This window comes from Hibiscus syriacus, unplaced genomic scaffold, assembly GCF_006381635.1.
Source record: "Hibiscus syriacus cultivar Baekdansim isolate YM2019G1 unplaced genomic scaffold, ASM638163v2 tig00110930_pilon, whole genome shotgun sequence".
NCBI lineage: Eukaryota > Viridiplantae > Streptophyta > Magnoliopsida > Malvales > Malvaceae > Hibiscus > Hibiscus syriacus.
This window is the reverse complement of record NW_024062917.1, coordinates 514,542-534,501: the sequence shown is the minus strand read 5'-3', so window position 1 is coordinate 534,501 and position 19,960 is coordinate 514,542. Positions and strand designations below refer to the sequence as shown.

General features: G+C 33.7%; 1 long non-coding RNA gene and 2 pseudogenes across 1 annotated transcript; all 3 read right to left on the bottom strand.

Moving 5' to 3' along the window:
* Positions 1-681: 681 nt before the first annotated feature.
* LOC120146598 lies at positions 682-4,921 on the bottom strand (annotated as a pseudogene).
* Positions 4,922-9,794: 4,873 nt separating this feature from the next.
* Positions 9,795-10,425, bottom strand: LOC120146599. Its single transcript, XR_005518236.1, has 3 exons — positions 10,337-10,425; positions 9,978-10,217; positions 9,795-9,876 (listed from the first exon to the last, which is right to left on the bottom strand). It is a non-coding gene; the product is annotated as an uncharacterized LOC120146599 (long non-coding RNA).
* A 2,595-nt stretch (positions 10,426-13,020) lies between these two features.
* Positions 13,021-19,233, bottom strand: LOC120146664 (annotated as a pseudogene).
* Positions 19,234-19,960: the final 727 nt, after the last annotated feature.

The window sequence follows — 19,960 nt, the reverse complement described above, 5'->3', positions numbered from 1 at the left end:
TCTGATTACAAAAAAATTATCAACTAATTGAAATTATAAAATCATCCATTTTAGCTAACTGTTAACATATGACAGTGACATCAATAATTTTACATAAATGAATTTAACCTTTGTTATCTACATATTATTTTAATTTAATTTTAGTTCTAAAAAGATTGACCATTATATATTTTTTTACTCCACCTTCAACACTTTAATCTATTGTACTTTTTCATGAATATTAGTTGGGCTGTCTTCTATTATCATTCAAAAAAATTGGATTTATCGTTCTTTATATTTTTGACGTATCGTTGTTTATTTTGATTTACACGAATATTAGCATAATTGCAACAAAAGACATGAAGAGGTCCCATATCAAAAGAAGACATTGCCTCCCATGCTTTAAAACTACATCGTTTAATCGTTCAAGTTCATTTTCTTCCATATCTAAAGGAAAAACTCAAGAACCCATAAATTAGCTCGGGTGGGAACCGAAAAACTTGATGACATTGAGAAGGTAAATCCAACATTTTGGGAAGTAACTGACATTGGGATTCTTTGGATTTTCAACACTCTAATGAAATTAAATGCCAAAGTTTAAAGGCACCAACATTCTCATATGTTTCAAGAGGAAAGCAAGTTTAAAGCATTCCAACACGACTCCTATCTATCAAATATGCAACTAAAGAAACATTCCCCACATAATAATAATATATAGAGATTCGCATCCATAAAAGGAGAAGCTACAAAATCCAATAATCAAAGTTCAACCGCATTCTCAAAGTTCAACCAAGTAAATAGAAGACATATTTCGGTTCAAGACATAACTTATAATAGAAGTTAGGTTCTAACCACGAACGCCCCTATTGAGACTGACCATGCGAGCTGAAGCATCCATCTGGGAACCTCTCATTCCTGAACCACTTCTCCCAGAATAACCACCTGTTCCTCGTGACTGCCCTGACCGATCCCTTGAGGCCTGTCCTATTGCCATTGGTCTGCCACCGCCACTATATGCTGAACGTCCAGAACCACCTTGTCTACCCTGATTGTTGTAGGACAAGTCCGGCCACCTGCCACCAACACCACCTGCATATTCCTGGTTATCTCGTCGCCTTAGTGGTAGATCCATCCCACCACCACCAATTCTTGCCTCTACTGCCCTTTCATTGCTCTCAGCAAGCATTGAAAGCTTTTCAGTCAACTGGAATGCCAAAGCCTGCAACCTTGAGTATTCAACATCATGGAAGACAATGCACCGTGTTGGCTGGTCCCAACTTGCATGGAGTTCTTCATTTATCAACATCTTGCTAACTGTGCTATGAACCTGGGTCTCAGAGAGGTCAAACATCTTGGTGAGCTGATCCAAGCTTAGTGTATCATACGATGAACAGTAAGTAAAAAGGTAAGTTCTCAAAGCCTCTTCCTTGATCTTAGCTTTCAGCATTTCAAGCACACTCTCCCGATTTCTAAGGAGCTTCCAAACTTCAAGAGAATTAATGACGTCAAAGGCCTTCTGAAAATCTCCCTTGCAAAGGGCCCTGGTGGCTGCCATCACATGGTCCCGCACATTTTCTGGGGGACCTGTAAATGTCTGCCTCTCACTCGACTCAAGCAACCGCCTGAATGTCTTACTTATCACCTTGCGCTTGGCGTCATGAGAGTTTGCCGCCATGTTAGGAACCTCAAGAAGCATGGCACATATCAAATGCACAGCCTCTAGAAGCTCAGGGTTTATGTGCATATGGTAAGGCATCTGACGCCTCCTTTCCAACCTTTCCTGATATAATCCATAGTTAAAGTGGGTAAGCCTTCAAATAATTACATAATAGCAGGGAAGAGCTCGTAAATGTTTAGAATTTTACGAATGAAGGGTATGACTTGCATGCATTTAAGGTCTGACACGAAGGTTCATAGATCAACAACATTTTTTTGCCCAAAATCACAGATCAGAGCATTAATAGTAAGATAATTAGTAAATATTTCCAAAAAGAAGGAACTGGTCAGCAGAGAACATACTTCAACAACAAGAATTTCATACGGGTTTGTTGTCTTGTAACTCTTGCTACTACATTTGTTTCCATAACTTAAAACATCAAATGCCTAATAGAAACATCACGTAAAAGGAGAGATCCTTTCAACCCCAAAGGAAATAATATCATCTAACCAACAAATTAAAAGCTATACACTAATACTTCACAACAACAAAATATTAGCATGCAAAAACATCATGTGCAAACAGTAAACTCCAGGATTATCAATTAAAGCTATTCAGGATTATGATCTGTCATGGAATTATATAATGATCAATACCTGTTCTGGGGTTTTCTCATGATATCGACTTTGTGAAACACCTTGTGCAAGCAATTCCTTCACCCTGCCACCAGAATAGAGTTCAGAAAGGCAGCCATGAGCTTCAGAAATTAGTCCAACACGGAAGGCACAAAGTCCAACTTGTGCCATTGCCCGGTTAAAAAGTATCTGTGTTGAAACATCCATATGCTGAATATTATCCTGCAAATGACTCATCAGCAACAAATCACGAGCTATTGGAAACTCATCAAAAAGGGCATGGTGATAAATATCACAAAGCATGGCACGAGCTTTGGTTCTCTCATCTCCACTTTTGTAAACGAGTGTCACTAGGATATCCATCAATGCTCTGCTATTATCAGGGAAAGCAGACTTCCTAGGCACAAGCTCTGGAGTAACAACAAATGAGGATGAACCCCTAGTTTCCTCGACTTTAGTCTCATCGCCATCTTTTTCTCTATCTTCCGATAGCTCAGCAAGTTTTCTCATAGCATCATAAACCTCTTGAGGCTTGTAATACACAAGCTCAACACGCCTTAGAGCAACCTTAGCAGCAGACTTCAAATCACCAATTTGCTCCAAATATTCCTGGACGTTCTGTGCAAGGACCAAAAACAAAGGTTCATCTCTCAATCTCTCAACATACTCATGAGTGTGTGGATCAATGCATGCAAGCTCTTGAAGAACTCATTATCTATTCTCTCAAGGAAGGCGACCAGATTTCCCCATACGCGGATTGTGCCATCATAGTCTGCTCCCTTCTGGGTTTCATTCTCATCGGGCTCAACCATATCATCAACCACAATGTTCGGGTACTGAACAAGAATGTCCAATATAACAAGCATATTCTGTACACACTTCTTCCATACATTTATAGGCATGTGCCCACTAAGACCTGGATTAACATCAAACTGTGCAGATATAACACTGAAAAGGATCTCAAGCTTCTGAGCAGGAGTCTTGGCAACCTTTGTCAAGAAGGTAAGTTGCTCAACCTGTTCAAATTTTCCAGTTCCCTTCCTTCCCCTAGCAGCCACGACCTCTTTAAACTTCTTGTTAACAGTATCCCAGGTGATCTCACTAGGATCCTTCTTAAACTCCCGATCCATCAGCTTCTCTTTTTTGCTCAGTTTCTTCTCCCAAGCCCCATCAGCAGTGGCATCGTCCAGTTCTTCCCCATCATCATCCTCATCACTGAGTTCAGCAATTTGTGATGGATCCTCCACCTCAGACCCAGATTCATCTTCATCCTCATCTTCTTCCTCATCTTCAAACTTCTCCTCTTCACTCTCAGGATTCTCCCTATACTTGTTAATCAATTCCTCATACTGCTTATTATTCTTCTTGAGCTTCTGTTTCATTGCATTCAAGCCTTGTGATTACTACTACTCATTTTCTTTTTCGCCTCCTTATTAGCCAGAGCTTCTGCTAAGAAATCCTCCAACATCACAAGACACTTGATATAAAGACTCGGAACTCGGTCCGACTCAGTAACACGCATAACCTTCTCCAGCTGTTTGTTAATCTTGTCAAAACTCTCCTGCAAACTAACCCAGTCATTGATTTTCATTGCATTTTTCATCTGATCAACAGTACTTGCCATCTCCTCAAACCGCTTATCTTTAGCAGATCTAACCACCCTCTTCTGCCCATCAGAATCATCACTATCACTTGCATTCGCTTGGAGATATCTGCTTCCAGCAGCAGCTGGGGTATCTCCAGCTCCCCCATCCTCAATTTCATCTTCAATATCAGTCTCCTCTTCCTCGGTGTCACTACCACCCTGCAACGAGTTGGTAAAGTTGTAGAATTCAGAAAATTTTACGAAATGTCCAAGACTCGAAGCTCTTCATTAGAATACTATGTAAAGGCTATATATATTTTTTAAATTCATGAGTAAAAAATAAAATAAATTAAATTAAACCTGAGTCCAGAACTTGGATGCCATTGGCTTTTCCTTTCTTAATTGAATTTGAAAGCTACAAAAAGAAAATAAAAAATTCAGACTTTTCAATTACATAAAATCTATAGGAGAAGCTAGATGAACAACACGTGAACATAAAAAATTCAAAAATAAAAATAAATCTATTAATACGTTACAGCAGCTCAGGGAAGAAACTTTGACTTTGAATCTAAGATTCTTAGTCCAAAGCTAATCTACCAAGCAACTTGATATGGGAGCTTAGATAAGATTATTGATAGTAAATTCGAAAACCAATTTCACCAAAAACTTCAAAAGGTACCCTAAAACACGATTACTAATAATAAATTTGAGAACCCATTTCACCAAGTTGAACAGAAAAAACAATTCAGCAAACGCAGGGAGGTCATTAGGATCCATAAACTTACATTTTCGAACTTATCAGCACAGTTTAACAGATAATCAAGTAATCTACTCTTTAAAACAACTTAAACAAAATATCATTGACTAAATGTGATTGAAAACAACACTTACATAGCTTTAAAAAAAAGAGAAGCAAAAACAAATTCAAAATCAGAAAAGAAAATAAACAGAAGATCTAACTTTAAACATAACTAAACAAAACCAATAAAAATATTGCAACAGAACATAGAAACCGACCTAAAATTAGCTTGATACGAAGAGAGGGGTGCGGCGGCGGCTTCTCTTCTGATTTTCAGAATGAGGGAACGAAAAAGCCCTAAGATTAGTAATTATATAGGCAAGATTTCGAAATGACCCTTTTGGTCAGCAGATTAGTTGTTGTTAATCGGGATACTATGGTCATTTTGTGGTTTCACTTAGGGCTTTAGAGGATACGTGGGTGGGTGTGGATGACGCAACTGTTGCCGAATGGTACGGCCTTTTTTAGGCATGTTTAAGCCGTCGGATTATCATACTTTTAAAATCCGAATTTTATGTTTTTCTTTCTTATTTTATTTACAACTTCTAATTTTTTTTTTTACTCCACAAAATGCTTCTTTTATCTCATAATTTTACTAATAAAACTGAACTACTTCAATATTTAAACGTTATTATGGTTCATTTAAAATTTATATGATTACAAATTTCACTTATAAATTCCGATGAAATTTTGACGGTATCTATCTCAATTTAAAATTTAGAACGTTATTATGGACATAGAACCTGTTGGATCTCTCCTTAATTGGAGAGGTTCTAAAAATTCTAAAGCTTTTAGGAGTTTAGCTCTCCAACAGCACCAGAGCTGAAACCATCCTCAAGAGATAAATATCATCCACTTGGTATAATACAGATGAGTACGTTATGCTCATTGATGAGGGGGAGCTTCAAAGCTATAAATAAGCAATTAGTTATAGTCATAAAGAAGAAGAATAAAGAAGAGTATGCAAGAAGAGATGCAATCATTGCATGAGAATCATATTTATGAACTTGTGCAGCTACCAAAAGGGAGAATAACCTGAAGAATAAGTGGGTATATCAGATCAAGACTGAAGATAGCAGCTCAAAGCCTCGCTATAAAGCTCGGTTGGTTGTCAAAGTATTTGGACAAGAAAAAGGTATAGACTTTGAAGAAATATTCTCTCCCGTGGAAAAGATGACATACATCTGAATGGTCTTTGGCTTAGTAGCCGTGCAAGATTTGGAGATTGAACAGCTCAATGTCAAGACGACGTTTCTACATGGCGATCTAGAGGAAGAAATCTACATGGAGCAGCCTGAGGGATTCAAAGTTTCAGACAAAGAAAATATAGTGTGTCGTATGACTAAGAGTTATATGGGCTTAAGGAAGCACCAAGGCAATGGTACAAGAAGTTCGAAGATTGATGTCAATGTGCCGACTTGCTACTACCTCCCAATTAAGTCGAGAGGGAAGATTTGTTGGATCTCTCCTTAACTGGAGAATTTTTAGAAAATTCTAGAGCTTTCTAGAGAAGTGTATAATTTTCTAGAACGTTCCGAGAACTCTAGAGAAGTAGAACTATCTAGAAGCTTGTGGAAGAGTGTGAAATATTCTAGATATGTGTGAACCTTATGGAGAGTAGGGAATGGAAGAGTGTAGAGCTTCTTAGAGTGTGTGGATCATTCTAGATAATTAATCTCTACCGTTGGATGTAAGTAATCTAACATTTATGTGAGGTGTAGTATAAATAGGGGTGAGAGACTTCATTCCTAACTCCAAGAAATCCAAAAACACTAAGAGAGTCCACTTCTGAGAGTGAGAAACTAGAGAGTTAGAGAGTTATTTGAGAGAGAAGAGAGATAGCTTGGGAAGTCTTTATCCTCAAACTTGAGTGAGCCACCAAGTATAAGTCAAATTTTGTGAACGCATCATTATAATTCTACTATTTTTTTGTATAGTGGAAGAATCTCCAAATTGGAGAATTATACTCTTGTGCTCTCTTTACTATCCTTAATCTCTAAGTGCTATCTTAACTTCACGAAGCGAAAGACTGTGATTCCCAACAGAATCAAACAAATTGATTCAAGAGTTAACCGATCTAAAAAATATAAACGCCTATGAAATTCAAAACTGCATCGAAAAGAAAAAAGGAATAAAATAAATATACTGTCGCCATCAACGGCTAGACACCAATTTTTTAACCGAAGAGAAAAGTTTTACCTAGATCTTGAAAGTGAATCGCTGGGCAGTAGCCTCGAAGGGGTTTGAAGATAACGAAGGTGAGTGAGTCGGCTAAGTTTTAGAGGCCTTTATATTAGAAAAAGAAAGATATGATGGATTGGATATTTGAACATTTGTTCTTATTGGGCCTATCTTGTAACTCTTGGAAAATTAAAGTCATTTGTTTAATCGACCAATTTGAAGGGTTGATAATTCGCATTATAGGACAATTGGCCCCATTTAAATTATTAAATTATTGGAATTTAGATTTTAAATTTTAAAAAATAATTAATAAATAATGATTGATACTTTATTAAGAATCTTTACTTATTATTATTTTAACCGTTATGTTCGTAATTTTTTAAGTAATATTCATATGATAACTAAGTAACCACAATGATTAAAGGATTATTGTTATCTCTTAAATTCTGGAATCGAGCATTGTGTATATTATCAAATAATTAAGAGTCTTTAAAAAACTATTATCTTATATTCACTCCAAAATTATAAAAATAATAAAATTTTGACGTGTTTAATAAGAAAGAAAATGAGAAAAATAAGAGAAAATATAAATTAATTCAAAATTATCATTCTGAGACACCCCATATACTTGTAATTTCTTTTATTTTTATGTCACATGTATAATGTGTGTTAAAAGGCTTAAATGATAATAGATTTTCATTGTTTTAGTTAACAAATTACAAATAAATCGGGGAATAATGTTTCAGAAGAAGAGTAGTTGGCTTTCTTTTAGAAATGCTGGAAATGGTCATAAGTTCTTACTACCCCTAATATATACTTTTTCTGTCAACTGAGAAGGGTTATTGATTGTACAAATGATCACTTGCTCTTTTGCTGCTCCTCTGGTTATTGATTGTACAAATGATCACTTGCTCTTTTGCTGCTCCTCTGTCTTTCCTTTACAAACTATCTCTGAGCCTAAATTGCAGGTACTATGGAGACAAACCAAGCAACATCAAAGGTAAAGATTACAGACACCATAGAAGTAAATAGTGAAGAGCTAGTTACCGGAGATGCGGAATTTTATGTTAGGGACGAAAAAGAGATCATCAATAGAAAATATCTAAATTATATGAGAATTTAAAATTTTCAGGAGACGATCGACCCCGCCAGCATCCCTCGGTTCATCCCGAGATATCTAAGGATGCTTATGAAAAGTCTTCTTTCGTATATGACATCGTGGGAGGTATGCAGTTCATATTTTTGTTGTTGAGGATTCTAGCTATGTTAGAGTTTTGCCTTTTGGATTGAGCTACAACTGGAAGGTTTTCCAAAAACTCTTTGCACATTTAAAGAGGGCATGACAAAAATTTGGAACGTTGAAAAAGCAAAATTAAAACGGTAAAGAAAAAAATCACAACATCTTCTTGAATCGAGTCTATTGCTGACATTGTGCAAAGAAAATGCATCATGGTGTCTAGGATCTGGCTGAACAAAAAATCGAAAATGGATTCCAACCGTAAGAGTTGCATATATTGTTTCTTTCTTGTATGAATGAACCTGACCTGGTTTTGCTAAGGTATTAGGATGGGGATTTCTGAGTTAAAGCTCAGTATAGGAGCCTCAAATCTGAAATATATGGAATACCAAATACTTGAGAAAAATTCTCTTAATTACAAAATCTCTATGAAAATTTTTTGCATAACTGCTACATTCTGGATCCGTGGAGAAGATTAACTCGCAAGAAAGAGAAAACAAAATATTGTAACTGCTGATGAAATTGAAGCCTTGGAATTGGGGAATCCACTGCTCCACTGCATACCTATATCCGAATTTGAATCTTGAGAGGACCATACCATTACACCATGTCTTGATATTCGTTGGATGTGGGTGCGATATTTCAAGAAAATGAAGAATGGAAACAATGGCTCAATAGGAGAAAACTTATCGGCAAGTTGTGTTGTTAGATCAAAGCATGGCCTAAATTGATTATTTGCTGCCCTTGCCAATCAACACTGCATCAAACTCTAAGATAGCATTGATGCATGCAGGAAGAGCTTACTTGCTGCTACTGCTGTGCATGAATCATCTTATCGTGGCCAGTCATGTGAATCAGATCCAAACTGATGGGCGTATCAACTATACAAATTTGCATTTTGGGGATGGGCGTATCAACTATACAAATTTGCATTTTGGGAGATCCAAACAGTTTCCAGGGAGTGTTAACTTTATATCTTTTTTCCATAAACAATTTGAATTTAATTAAAAAATAAATAAATCTTATATTAACCCAATTCTCGCTTTCTTTTCTCTGTGTGAGCATAAACTCAATTGTTGTTTACTTGAGCTATAGCTATCAAATGAACTAAACTAGGGTATTTTTCTGCATCAAGTAATTTACCAGCCCAACTTTATTTATTTCTTATTAGCATTGAAAACTTTAAATTTAAATTACAATTCAGCCATAAACACTAATAAATCATAAATCAAGTTGGAGTGTGAAAATCAAATTCATTTTTTACTGAATAATACACATAATTAACCTTAAATCAAGATATCTTGAATAGTCAGATTTTTATTTTGAATTGGCTTTAAAAGTGAAACTTGATTAAGCTCCTGTCTACTCAATATTTCATATATATATATATATATATATATATATATATATATATATATAGTAAGGTCAAAAAAGAAGATACCACATTTGGTGTGCACTTAAATCCAAGAAATTACCATAAACTCTGGAGTAGGACATTAAATAAAGCAGGGAAAAAGAGGAAAAGAATGTCATCTGCAGACAACTATACCCGCTATTTGTATAGAAGCTGTTAAAGAATCTTCATATGTACTGCTAAATTACACACGACTTCCAACCAGAAACCATACAATAGCTGTATTAACTCCCAAAAAAACCACCATATCAAAGATAAATATCCCCTCTCCAGATGTGTAAAAAGTGCATACCTACAAAACGACGCCCGTCATTTGAAAAAACTCTCCACTTCAACTACCTGTTCTATTAGTTGTATATTTTAACTGGTTTCTCAAATGTGTGACGGTTCTGCAACAGTTATGTGCAATTCATAATTAGAACCGCAATATTGTAAAAATAGATAGAAAATGCGTTAATTTGCATGACATGTAACTTTACTTCTAACATACCTGATTTATATAAGCTCTCTTAGGACTGTTATCACAGTGCTCTAACCCGAGGTATTGCTCCCAGGCACCATAGACATCTCTTCTCTGAAGAGTACACACAAATAAATACTACATATATACAGTGATCAAATGTGAGAACAAAACACCAAGGAAACAAAGACAAACCTGAAAACGATTGAATAAAATGTCAGAGTCCTCTAGGTACTCTGGTCGCCCTGAAGGCAACAGTGCAAACTTCCACTAAACAAAGAGATGGTAAAGGTATCAGGAAAGGGAAGTCAAAAACTGATTTGTAAGTGGGGAAAGATAAAAGGAATGAAACGAATAGCATATCTGAGTAAAGATTAGCATTAAAATACCTTGGAGAACTCTTCCTCAGGAACCTGAAATTTCGCTTGTATTCGCACTTTAACATCAGCCACTGTTTCACCTTCGTGAATGACCAAGAAAAAGGGCTCGCCATAGTTTTGTACTTGCTGTTGAGAAAAGAAAACAAAAAAATAATTCTTAGAACATCCAAATTGTGTTGGATAAAATCATTACCCATGAATATTTGCCAATTCGTGCATAATTGGCTACCATCTGATTTGGGCCAGTCTCTTTGTAAAGTGGTAAACATGGATCAACCTATCCTGGGGACCAAGGTTCTTCTCTTCTTCTGGGATCTGAAATTTGATAAAATGAAAAAAGTTTGTTACATTAATAGATGTTACAAACATGTATAATATATTATAGGAGATGCTGACTCCATTTTTGATAAATCACTTCCAAAGTTATTCCCTTATAACTTCAATTTAAAAAAAAACAGTACAACATTGTCTAGCATTTTAGACATGAAATTTCAGCTTCAACAGAGTAGAAAAAGAAAAACTTGCCTCTTCAGCATGCAATGTCCAATACTGGTCATTTATGTTATCAATCTTTTCACTGGGCGAAAATATCTGAAAAGCACGGGATAGAATATGTGTAGCATAAGAAAAGCATACAGTTTTTCTCATTCCAAAAGGACATTTAAAATTCATTTGTCTAACAATTGAAATTGCAACTAGAAATAACCAATATCAACCTTATAGATCTTCAGTTCATCAGAATACTTACAGGCCATGATGAGGACCCAATGACAGCGTAAAAGGATGGTCCAAATTCATTGTCTAACAATTGAAATTGCAACTAGAAATAACCAATATCAACCTTATAGATCTTCAGTTCATCAGAATACTTACAGGCCATGATGAGGACCCAATGACAGCGTAAAAGGATGGTCCAGGAATGAGGTAGTTGAATAAGCCATAGGTATCTAAAAATTAAAAATGTTTTCGGAGCTTCAGCCAAATTTATCACATGAATTCCAGAAGTAAAATGATGGAAATGCAAATTTAAAAAATTAAATGAGAAGAAATACATGGAAAGCCAGACAAATTCCACAAAGGTGTCCAAGTAGTGAGACATTTTTCACCGTTTAGCAGGAACATTAAAAAGACCAAACACACTGCAAGGAAACGGAAGTCATGAATCAGTCAAAGAACCATCAACCATTATATTGAACCAAACAAATGAAACCTTAGCACCAAGCTTCTGAAGATGCAAGGGCAAGTGTTTAACATTCATCTGTATCATAGACATAGATCATGCATTGCATGTAAATTCAACAAGATTGTCAGTATGCATGAACAAACTACTTATCATGCATTTGCGTCTAGCACATAGGATGCTAGTAAACTACGTGTCTTAATAGTAGGCAGAAAAGTCAACATAATTTTCAAATATTTTTTTACTTTTAAAAATAAAGTTAGAACTAAAAACAACGAAACCTGCTTAATTTTCAAATGGTTTTAATTTTTTTTCAACATATTTTTTTGATACATTGTCATTCGTTCCAAGGTTTCTCGTTGTCACTTCAATCCGACTTTCAAGCACTATTAACGCAACTTTCACTCACATCATCGTTGACCTTCCAACCAAATGCGATAGACAGTTTATTTCGCTCGCTATTCTATTCGGTAAAAACTACGTTTTCTCAATTGCGTCATTACTGATACTTTAGATTTTGACCTTTAGCTTCCATTTCGGTCTTCCTACTAAGGATATAAACGAATCAAGTCAAATTTGAAAGTTTGCGAATTTAAAATTATCATATTCAACTCGAACTCAAAAAAAAATTTCGAAGCCCGACCAACTCAAAAGCTCACGAGTTTTAAATTATCCTCAAAATCAAAATTTGAAACTCAACTCGAGTTCGAAAAAACTTGAACTTAAAATATTCAAACACTTAACTCGATTGAAGCTCAAGCTCAAACTAAGTTCAAGCTCGAACCTAAATTTTTTTATAATATAATTTAAAATTAACATATAATATTAATATTATTAATAATTTAATTTTAAAAATAAAAATTTAATGTATTATTTTTTAAAATTACTCGCTAGATTTTCAAGTTAAATATCAAATATTTCACTTTGACTTGTTAAGAACTCAAATTAAGTACATTTAATTCGAGCGTTGACTAAACTTTAAATGAGTCAAATTTTAATAATTCACGATCTTCATCTCATTTACATCCTACTCCCTGCTCCCTACATGTATCATTATACTTGAATAGAAGATTGCGATTTTGGTTCACGTACGCGTGCTTGAGTTACCCAAGTGAAAAAAGCAATGGAAAACTCAGTTTTGGCAAGATGCTGGATTGTTTGTATGTCTTCAATCTCGGGCTCAACGTGATCTTATTTCTGCATGAGTGATGAGCTTAAGAACCCGATGATAATATCTAAGAAAACCCAGTTGCTACGATTGAAGGATGTTTCTAGCAATAATATATCCAGATTTTCCATTCATGATTATAAACTGCATCGCCTGTTCTTAACAATCAGAAACGACAAATGAAATTGCATGATAATTTTTACCACTACATAAGTTATCCAGATTTTTCATTCATGAAAACATGCCTACCACAAAATCAATAAGCAAAATTCAATAATATCTACTGAACTCGTCAATTACTCGAATAAAAAACAACACATTCATAGCTTGTCCCGGATACAAAACAACTTGTAATGAACTCATTCATGAAACAAGGCAGGTGTACCATTCTTCCAATACCTCAACGGTTGGCCTTGGCAACTCTTTCAATTTCATCCTTCTTCTTGATGGCATAGCTGCAAGAACAAGAATATTGTCATATCAACTGAAATGTCCAAAGCCATAATCCAAAAGGGGTCAGTAATGAGAGTGTAGTAGCAAATTTGATACATTGAGAGAACAGTTCACATTCAAAGCAAAGCAAGGATACAAAACCCACCTGTTAGATGATCCCTTGGCAGCATTAATCAGCTCATCAGCCAAACATTCAGCAATGGTTTTAATGTTTCTGAATGCAGACTGACGTGCACCAGTGGTCAGGAGATAGATGGCCTGATTCACACGGCGAAGAGGAGAAATATCAACAGCCTGACGTCTACCAACACCAGCAGAACCAATACGAGTAGCATCTTCACGAGGTCCACTGTTACATCAATCAAAAAGCAACAAACCATATTAAAATTTAAACTAACAATAGAGAAAACACCGAAATTTATATTATATAGCTTGCCTATTGATAATAGCATCAACAATGACTTGATTGGGTTCTGGTCAGTCAGGAGATATATGATTTCCATGGCATGCTTAATAATCCTGGTTGCCATAAGTTTCTTGCCATTGTTTCGGCCATGCATCATGAGCGAGTTTGTAAGCCGTTCAACTATCGGGCACTGAGCCTTCCTGAAACGCTTAACTGAGTACCTCCCAGCAGTGTGAGGCACATAGGTGGCATGCTTGGAAGCTTGGACACCAATGTAATCACTCAAGGAGATATCAGCAACCTGAATCAGATAAATCATTCATGTCGATTATCAATGCCACCAGGTATTGTATCCATCAAAGGGGGCAGTAAAATGAGAAGGATAATTCTTCCCAAAATCAAGAGTCTTAACAATACCTGGAAAGACAAATATTTTAGCTAAAAAGAAGTTTATAGTAAAATCAAAAGAATCGTTATGCACTGTCGATTAACAGTAAATTACATTGGTGTATCCCAGCAAAAGAAATGCAAATAAATAATGAATAAACTGGACGAAAATTCTTTATCTTTTGTCTTTGCTCTATAGTAAAATCAAAAGAATCGTTATGCTCTGTCGATTAACAGTAAATTACATTGGTGTATCCCCAGCAAAAGAAATGCAAATAAATAATCAAAAGACAATTATCCTTTGTGACAAATGAAGGGGATTTCTTATCAAAGCATGAAGTCAACTGGACGAAAATTCTGTCTTTTATCTTTGTTCTATTCTTGTTAATACAAAAATGAGCAAAGAAGGACAACTGTCGACAGTCATTTTCGTCCCGTCCTTTTTATATTATTATTTTATATTATTATTATATAATAATTATTAATAAATAATAAATTTTATTATAATAACTAATTACAAATAGAACCCGGAGGCCCAGATCTAGAAGCCCAACACAATTCAGACCCGACCCAGATGACCCAGCAGGATCCAAACCCAATTACGGTTCAACATCTTCTTCAGCCGTCAACGCTATCAACCGTTAGATCTAGAGAGATCCAATGGTCCAGATCTTTTCTAGCAATAATCATAGAGTTCACCAACCCTAGAGCTATTTCATGCCGCCTCCAACTTAGGTGAGTCACCATCGTAGATCTTGTGACTCACAAAAAATGAACGGTTGTCCGAGGCATGTAAAAAGTCTTAAAAACCTGCAAAAAAAGAAGAGGAAGCAACTAAGGAATACAGACGAAGAAAGAAACAAAAGGCAAGCAACAATAAGGAACCCACACCAACAAACCAAAAGAAAGAGAAGAAACTGAGAAGAAAACTTACCTCGCCGAAGCCAAAACGTCGTCGGTGAACCTAAATATTGAAGGTAAAAAGTCTAGATCTATGAAATTTGGTAAGGTTTAAGGCTAAAAAACTTTCGGATTTGGGTTTAGAAAGACAAGAGCTTCATTTTGGGGTATTTTTGTAAAATCCAGCCACCATGGGTGGTGGCCGGCGGCGACTGTCGATGTCAGAACACTGCAGTCAGCCGGTGACCGCCATCTCTCCGGTGGAGGGTTTTAGAGAGAGTTCTCTCTTTAAGGAGAACAAATGAAAAAAATGAGGAAGATGGGTCTTTAGGGCCGGTTTTAAGGGTATTATACCCTCATCAAAACTACATCGTTTTGGTGAAGGATGTCTCTATAATTTCCTACATGAGAAAATCATGTCTTCAATACCTAGACTTCGTAAACTTTCTATTTTAGTCACTAAAATCAATTTAGGTACATTTTTATTCTGTTTTTGAATTTTATTTTATTTATAATTTAGTCACTTTCTCATGTTTATATATTTTATGGTAAATAACATATTTAGTCCTTTTAATTATAATATTTTATATATTAATAACTGATTAATAATTAAGGTACATTAGACTACCAATACCTATATTTTTGTGATATTTCGAATTATGACCAATAATTTATATATTTTTAAATTTAATCCTATATTATTATTTAATTGCAATTTTATTTTAATTATTATCTTTTATGTTTAAATATTTTAAATTTAATACTTTTTATTTTAGTCACATATGTATCCTAATAATATATACCAGTGTTTAAAATGAAATAAAATAATGAATAATAATAATGACACAAAGTGATACCATTATTAAAAATAATAATAAAAAATTAGAAAGGTAGAACACTATAATTGTGAATGCTTCACTTTAAAATACATTCACATGTTCACTAAATTTGAATCCTTAACATATTTTAAGTAAGCATAATATTGTATGCTAATTATTTAATCAATTTAATTAAAGAACAATATTTATTTATTTTTAAATATTAAAGAAAGGATTGTCTTAAAGTAACTAGATATCTTATTTTTGATATTTTAAAATAAATAAATATTTTACTTATAAAAACTTTAAAAAATATTTTATTTTTGGTTATATCAAATTATTTTAATACTATTTCTTGGAAAGAATTATCACATTCTTATTATTTCGGTCGGAAAGAGAAATATTCGTCCTAAATCATTTTAAGGAATTGTTTCTCTTCGATTTGAAATATTGGAATATTTTCCTTAGAATTTTCTTTAAATAAAATTATGCGATTGAATATGAAATAATAAGATCGTAAATTAAATTTATATTCGAATTCTTAGACTTCCATTAATAGAAACAATATATAATCAACATGTATCAATTTTGGGCGTTATGGGGTATTAATCTTTCCTCAAACGTAATCGACCACAAATCTCTTTTTATTACTAAAAAGAATGAATTTCTAGTTATACGCAGGCTGATTTATCTTTTAAATAGTGTTTTCTTAAAAACTCTTTTAAAAGATGACTTTTAGGTATTCGACGTACCTAACTCAAAAGGTTCGACGACGACTCTAAAACATTTCATAATAAAAAAAAACCATTTATTTCATTCACATGCTTTTCTGCCAAGAAAATTCGTGTCCGAGCAAAAAGCGATTACGATAGTCATTTTCGTCCAGTTTATTCATTATTTATTTGCATTTCTTTTGCTGGGGATACAAATCGTCTAGAATTTATTTGCATTTCGCCCATAATAGATTGACAGTCTAGAGGGATCCAGAAAAATAAATGATGAAAGACAATATCCCCAACATAGTCGCCAAGCTGTCGTAACCAATTTTCGCCCGGACACGAATTTCCTTACCGGAGAAGTATGTAAATAAAATTAGTTTTTTATTATGAAATGTTTTGGAATCGCTATCGAACCTTTTGAGTTAGATAAGTCGAATACCTAAAAATCATCTTTTAAAGGAGTTTTTAAGAAAACACTATTTAAAAGATAAATTAGTCTGCGTATAACCATAAATTCATTCTTTTTAGTAATAAAAAGGGATTCGTGGTCGATTACATTTGGGGAAAGATTAACACCCCATAATGCCTAAAATTAGTATCCGTTGATTATATATTGTTTCTATTAATGGAAGTCTAAGAATTCAAATATAAATTTAATTTACGATCCAATTATTCCATATTCAATCGCATAATTTTATTTAAAGAAAATTCTAAAAAAAAATTGAAAAATATTCCAATATTTCAAATCAAGAGAAGTTATTCCCTAAAATATTTTAGGACAAATATTTCTCTTTTCGACTGAAATAAAAGAATATAATAATTCTTCCCAAGAAATAATATTACAAAATTTGATATAACCAAAAATAAAATAAAATATTTTTTAAGTTTTTTATAAGTAAGATATATATTTATTTTAAAATATCAAAAATATGATATCTAGTTACTTTAAGACCAATCTTTCTTTAATATTAAAAATAAATAAATATTATTCTTTAATTAAATTATAAAATTAATTAAATAATTAACATAAAATATTATGATTAATTAAAATATGTTAAGGAATAAAATACATATTAAAAAAACAAAAATTAAAGTGATTATAATTAATTAAAACAAAAAAACGTGGAATTATGATTCAAATATGACAATTTATGGACAAAAGTTAGTGGACATGTGAATGTATTTTAAAATGAAGCATTCACAATTATAATGCTCTACCTTTTTAATTTTTTATTATTACTTTTAATAATGGTATCACTTTGTGTCATTATTATTATTAATTATTAATTATTTTATTTTATTTTTATTTTAAAACTAGTATATATAAGAAAATGTTGTCGTTTTTTTTATTTTACTATAAACTTCTTTTGTTGTCTAGAGGGTGTTTTAATAATCGTTATGCGCTTCAAAGTTATTTTCTTGACTTCGCAGTGCAGTTTCCAACCTTTTAATCTTGCTTTTTAGTCTTTGGTTTTGAGCTTGATTTTCCAATAATCTTTGCTTCGATGTCTCCTTTTCTTTAGCAAGCATCTTGATCTGGTATTTGCTTTGTTTGAGCTCATCTTTACCATTTTCAGCTTTTCTTTTTAGACCTGTCAACTCTTGTTTGTTTGATCCTTCGACAATCTGAGTCTTTACCACCCATTGGTAGGTTGACTGGAGATCATTGAAATCTATCCTGAACTGTTTTTCAACCTTGTTAAATTGATCTGCTCGCCCTTTATGGATGTCTATCTCAACTTCTTTGAGGTATACTTCCTCTTCAATATCTCAAAGTCTTGCTTTGGCAGTTCTAATGGAGATGGTATAATTCTCAAAAGTTCTTTGATGGGTTGAACATTCTCAAAATTCACCACTGGAATGTTGTCATTGACTCGATTAATTCTCCATTGATAATATTCGGGTGAGAGCTTTTAACTGAAAGTAAATAAATTTACTCGATGAATCTATTTCCAAGCCTCAAAAACCTTTTTGATCTTTTCCTTATACTGATCACTTCTGAATGCAAATTCTGATTCAAATAAACCTGATGTTGCAGAAATAAATTGTCTTGATCCGTATTGTCTAGAGACCATCAAAGGTGCATATCCTATGGAACCCCGTATACCAAGCAAAGGAACCTAATCGTGCTCTCCACACTTCTACGTTATGTTTGAAAAAGTATTCCATTAGGCTCGCCATATTACGTCATTATCTTCGAGATTTAGAAAGATATTTATCCATTTTCCTTCGTCATAACTTCCGACCATTTGCGAGAAAGGAAATCTTGAACTACAACCGGATCAAGACACATAATGCTAGTAAAAATCAAATCAATATCCCATCTACTGATAAAACCAATTGGTAGAACCAAAACCCCAAGCTCTAACAAAGAATTTGCATCAGAAACTCACAAGTCACCGTCTACTTAACATGAATAAAAATTCGAAATGCAATAAGATTCCTTCGTTACAACTCTCTAGTTCACATATACAGTATACTTGAGAACAACAGAATTATCTTTGCGGTTAAACTTATATAATATTTAATGGAGAGGAAAAAACGCAATAGCCCAAAAGAAAAAGATTAAAATGAGACATTTCACTAAGAAGAAAAAAAGGAAAAGAAAGACAATACAGATCTGCATGAACAAATAGAAGAAAAAAATATGGAAAGGAAGAAGTAAAACCTGAACTTCCTCGCAGCTCCAGCGGTTGAAGAGCTTGACTTCCAAGTGAGGTTGGGATGGGTCTTGGGGTCCGATGGTGGCAGTGGTGTCGCCATGCCTGCTGTAATAGATAGAAGGAAAAGAGGGAGGGAGCGGCAGACAAAGAGCTGGTGGGTTCAGGAAATGAGAAAACCCTAGCCTTAGGAATTTAGGTGCCTTTTGGTTCATTATAATGTTCATTATAATGAGAAATTAAAATCTGTCAAGGAATTAAAATCGGTAGAAATTAGAATCTAATTTTATATTTTGTTTGGTTGGCAGGAAATATAATTGGAATCTAATTCTATATTCTGTTTGGCTCGCAGACATGTCAGATGAATTTGATTTCAGTAATGTAAAATGACAGAATTGTCATTCTTATTTTTTTGCTTTATTTTAGTTTATTTTACAAATTACATGTAGTAATATATTATAAAAAATTTAAAAATATTAAATTTTCATTTTATTGATTGATTATTCATTTCAATAAATTATAAAAATCATGCATTATAAGTTAAAATCATGTCAATCAAAATATGTTAATAAGTTACCAAAAAATAGAATAATATTTCGATACATTCCAATCGGAGTATGTTAATTAGTTACCATAACAAAAACTATTTTTATTCAATATATGAATTAAAAACTCGACCCGACACGACTCAAAATAATAAAAAATTTATTTTTATTCAATAAAAAGATTGACTTAATTGAAAAAAATTATATATAGATGGGTATTATTATAATTATTCCTAAATATATAAGGTAAAATTATATATTTTTTCGGGTCGGTCCGGTTTTTTTCACCCTAAACCCGAACCCAACCCGAATATCACACTTTAAAAAACCCGACCCGACTCGACCCGAATATCACACTTAAAAAACCTGACCCAGACAAAATAAAGTTTCATCCGAC